Source organism: Schistocerca piceifrons, unplaced genomic scaffold (genome assembly GCF_021461385.2).
Source record: "Schistocerca piceifrons isolate TAMUIC-IGC-003096 unplaced genomic scaffold, iqSchPice1.1 HiC_scaffold_1113, whole genome shotgun sequence".
Taxonomy (NCBI): Eukaryota; Metazoa; Arthropoda; class Insecta; order Orthoptera; family Acrididae; genus Schistocerca; species Schistocerca piceifrons.
This window is the reverse complement of record NW_025726922.1, coordinates 25,001-30,000: the sequence shown is the minus strand read 5'-3', so window position 1 is coordinate 30,000 and position 5,000 is coordinate 25,001. Positions and strand designations below refer to the sequence as shown.

At 54.1% G+C, this 5,000-nt stretch overlaps 1 non-coding gene across 1 annotated transcript in view; it reads left to right on the top strand.

The window, feature by feature from the left end:
- The first annotated feature begins 3,692 nt into the window (after positions 1–3,692).
- Positions 3,693–5,000, top strand: part of LOC124727547 — a 1,909-nt gene continuing 601 nt past the window's right edge. The window contains exon 1 of the ribosomal RNA XR_007007168.1: positions 3,693–5,000. This exon is cut by the window's right edge and continues 601 nt beyond it. This is a non-coding gene — a ribosomal RNA (small subunit ribosomal RNA).

The following is a 5,000-nucleotide window of genomic DNA, read 5'->3' as shown; positions in this document are numbered from 1 at the left end:
GCAAAACAGTATCGCCATCTATGAAAATAGGGCGACACCACATGCAATACCGCCATCTATGCGCATCTGACAACACTACGTCCGCACCACAAAACATACCGCCATCTGTAGGTCTCCCGCAACATGACCTCCTGCAACGACGCTACCGCCATCTATGAGACGCCAAGCCGACTAAGACAGCGATGGCGCCACAGTGGCCGCCTTTCGACGCCACCCACAAAGGCTGCAGCCTCTGTCGACCATAGCACCCAATCTCCAGTGGCTCTGCCGCACGAAGCCGTGGACCGGCAATGACGCCACCCGCACCCGTTCGTGCACCACCCCAACCGCCAAACTCGCACCTCCAGCGGATGAACGGCGGACGTTTCCCGCACTCGTAAAGTGCAATCCACCCCTATAACTTGCGTTTCATGAAGAGTTATTTCCAATATGCGACATTCCCGCTGTCCGTATACATGAGCCGCGACCTGTACCACTTACGAGCGAGAGACGCGATCGCGTTGCTCACTGTACGGCGTCCGATACCGAGCCATCAGCATGTCGGTCCCCATGCGCGTTGCACTCGCACTCGCAGTCGCAAAAACGTGGGGCAAATATATTACGCGGAAGAGTTATAACAGACCGAGCCCCACTGCATGGGGGGAGTCTTTGTCACTAATGTACACAGATGGAACATTTTGGACTGGAACCAGATTACCCGTACACACGGCGCTGATTAGTAATCAATGCAGAGCCATCAAACTACAGCAAATATACACAACTGTCCGTATACATGCTGAAAGAGTCTGCCCAAAATGGGAACCACACGTCAGCCAGACACTCTGATCACGCACCACTCTCTGCTTCTAACAGGCGCACATACAATATGTAAGCACCAGCATGGAACAACATCCAGTGCATCTTCTCCGCCACATTACACAATCCACACTATCACAACCAGACCAGGAGGTCCGTGCGGAAAATACAATATCCCAGCCTTTCGACATCCACCATTGCGCAGACCAGGCACCAACACCCACACATGTCCTATACAACGGTGCACCCAACATCACAATAGTACCTCCTGTCACAGCGCACAAACAATGACATGAGTCAAAGACACAGGTCTCACACAAGCATAGAATTGGAGCGCCGCCTCTAATAAGCCAAAGGTGCATCCTGACGTGACAAATCTGATCATGTCACAAGCATTCACTTACTATAATCACTATCAACGAACCTGCCGCCCCCGCCCCCCCCCCCCCCCTACACCTTTCCGTACAACAACGTGTAACCTAACCTAACCTAACCTAACCTATGTTGTACCTTAACCTAACCTATGTTGTACCTTAACCTAACCTATGTTGTACCTTAACCTAACCTATGTTGTACCTTAACCTAACCTATGTTGTACCTTAACCTAACCTATGTTGTACCTTAACCTAACCTATGTTGTACCTTAACCTAACCTATGTTGTACCTTAACCTAACCCATGTTGTACCTTAACCTAACCCATGTTGTACCTTAACCTAACCCATGTTGTACCTTAACCTAACCCATGTTGTACCTTAACCTAACCCATGTTGTACCTTAACCTAACCCATGTTGTGCCTCAACCTAACCCATGTTGTGCCTCAACCTAACCCATGTTGTGCCTCAACCTAACCCATGTTGTGCCTTAACCTAACCCATGTTGTGCCTCAACCTAACCCATGTTGTGCCTTAACCTAACCCATGTTGTGCCTTAACCTAACCCATGTTGTGCCTTAACCTAACCCATGTTGTGCCTTAACCTAACCCATGTTGTGCCTTAACCTAACCCATGTTGTGCCTTAACCTAACCCATGTTGTGCCTTAACCTAACCCATGTTGTGCCTTAACCTAACCCATGTTGTCGCCTTAACGTAACCCACGTTGTCGCCTAAACCTGCTCTGTAATTGTTATACGACTCGTTCAATTACTGTAGTGTTGCCCACCCGCAACCCTCGCAATATAGTTCGCTACTCGCACTGCCCGCACCCCTGTGTATCGCTTCATGTTAAACACCTTGCAAGTCTTGCTCACTTTCCACATGCTCCTGCTGTACACTGTAATGTGGATGGCAGCAGGACGTACATGCCGCCCCTCCCCACGTCCCCACCTTGCCCCCTGCCTTCGCAAGCTGGTTGGTGAGAAGTTTGCATGTTCAATGCCCTTCGCATGCGACGTACTCAGGCTACGTTGTGGTGCGGCCTGTGTCAACTGTCCGCTGATGTCGTACGCGTGAACCACAATCTGTACTGCACATTCGTCCTTATGTACTGAATGATACATCGTGGCACATGTGTGACCGCACAACGACTGCGCCCAAAAACGGCGGACCATACAGTGCAAATATTGTGCACGCAGCTACGTGTCGTCTCCCTATGAGAGCTGGATTGCAGTGTGGTACGCCATAGAGACGTGTGGGAGGAACGGACGCCGTGGATGGCGATCAGCATGAGCTGTCTGTTGATGTATTCGGACCTAGTCGTCTCTCCTCACACACCGTGATGGCATGGTGCACCGCGTTCCATATCTGCGACATGCTACAGAGGCCGGTTGACAGTCGTTCGAGCAATGGACATCGCATACGTACGGGGGCCACCTTCCACGTATTGTCTAGGCGTGCACATTTTGTTGCGTGTATGTGGGCAGACGTAGTGTGGCGTGACACCTGACACAGGCATGCAATAATCGTTGAAGTTGCAAATGGCGATGGACGCCTGCGTTTTCTGGTGAAGTTACGCAAATGAACAAATGGTAACCTGTTGTGGTGCGGTTGTTCTCGCTAGGGGTGAATCGGTGATGGCGACGATAGGTTGAGGTACTAACCGGTTGTTCCAGCGATACCCACCATGCCGACGAAACTGAACGGCATCTGGGTGTGAAGCGATACGCGGCGGTGGCTGGGTGGGACCGTCCCCGGCCGGTGAGGGGGCGCCTCCCGGCGTGCTGGCCGCGCGGTGCGTGGGCGCACGCGCTACAGCCGGCTGGTGGGGGCGGCCAGTGGCAGGCGCGCCGGCCGACGGACGCGGCAGGCGTCGCAGCTGCGCGCCGGCGCACCCTGCGCGCGGCGCCGTGCGGCCAAAGTAGGTCCTCGCGGGCCCGGTGCGAAGCGCGGTGGACATCTTCAGTGTGCTGGTCCGATTGAGGACTGTGTGCGTTGAGGATGCGCCGCCGCCCGGCGCTCGGCGCCGCGACGCCGTCTGCTGCTCGGTCGCCCCAGCGGTTCTCGCTGGTGGTTTGTATCGCAGCTGTGCGGATGTGTTGGCGCGTGCGCTGTGCTGGGAGAGTTCGCTTCGGCACCCAAGTGGGGCTTTTGTCCTTCTGTGGCGCTGGCGTTGGAGCTGCCGGTCACCGTAGGTGGCGCGTGTTGTCTCCCGCCGGCAATGCCACGACAGCACGCTCCCGGGCCTCTGTCGGCAGCGGCAAGCTCAGTTGGGAGCACGGGTGGTCGCACCGAAAGCGTCTACTCGCCTAACTCCGGGCGATTGCGCCTCTCTCGAACCCGACCAAGTACTTGGGACGGCGCTGCGCGCCGCCGGGACCTGAGAGGGTTTCGAGGTGTATTGTGCAGGGGAGCTCAGCCTCCTCCTGTTTGCAGAATGATTGAGCGGACGCTTGCGTGTTCGCGCGGGCCCCCGGGACACACTCCCGGGCGGCCGGCTGCTCAGCTCTAGTTGACGCAGCTCCCTGGTTGATCCTGCCAGTAGTCATATGCTTGTCTCAAAGATTAAGCCATGCATGTCTCAGTACAAGCCGCATTAAGGTGAAACCGCGAATGGCTCATTAAATCAGTTATGGTTCCTTAGATCGTACCCACGTTACTTGGATAACTGTGGTAATTCTAGAGCTAATACATGCAAACAGAGTCCCGACCAGAGATGGAAGGGACGCTTTTATTAGATCAAAACCAATCGGTCGGCTCGTCCGGTCCGTTTGCCTTGGTGACTCTGAATAACTTTGGGCTGATCGCACGGTCCTCGTACCGGCGACGCATCTTTCAAATGTCTGCCTTATCAACTGTCGATGGTAGGTTCTGCGCCTACCATGGTTGTAACGGGTAACGGGGAATCAGGGTTCGATTCCGGAGAGGGAGCCTGAGAAACGGCTACCACATCCAAGGAAGGCAGCAGGCGCGCAAATTACCCACTCCCGGCACGGGGAGGTAGTGACGAAAAATAACGATACGGGACTCATCCGAGGCCCCGTAATCGGAATGAGTACACTTTAAATCCTTTAACGAGTATCTATTGGAGGGCAAGTCTGGTGCCAGCAGCCGCGGTAATTCCAGCTCCAATAGCGTATATTAAAGTTGTTGCGGTTAAAAAGCTCGTAGTTGGATTTGTGTCCCACGCTGTTGGTTCACCGCCCGTCGGTGTTTAACTGGCATGTATCGTGGGACGTCCTGCCGGTGGGGCGAGCTGAAGGCGTGCGACCGCCTCGTGCGTGCTCGTGCGTCCCGAGGCGGACCCCGTTGAAATCCTACCAGGGTGCTCTTTATTGAGTGTCTCGGTGGGCCGGCACGTTTACTTTGAACAAATTAGAGTGCTTAAAGCAGGCAAGCCCGCCTGAATACTGTGTGCATGGAATAATGGAATAGGACCTCGGTTCTATTTTGTTGGTTTTCGGAACCCGAGGTAATGATTAATAGGGACAGGCGGGGGCATTCGTATTGCGACGTTAGAGGTGAAATTCTTGGATCGTCGCAAGACGAACAGAAGCGAAAGCATTTGCCAAGTATGTTTTCATTAATCAAGAACGAAAGTTAGAGGTTCGAAGGCGATCAGATACCGCCCTAGTTCTAACCATAAACGATGCCAGCCAGCGATCCGCCGCAGTTCCTCCGATGACTCGGCGGGCAGCCTCCGGGAAACCAAAGCTTTTGGGTTCCGGGGGAAGTATGGTTGCAAAGCTGAAACTTAAAGGAATTGACGGAAGGGCACCACCAGGAGTGGAGCCTGCGGCTTAATTTGACTCAACACGGGAAACCTCACC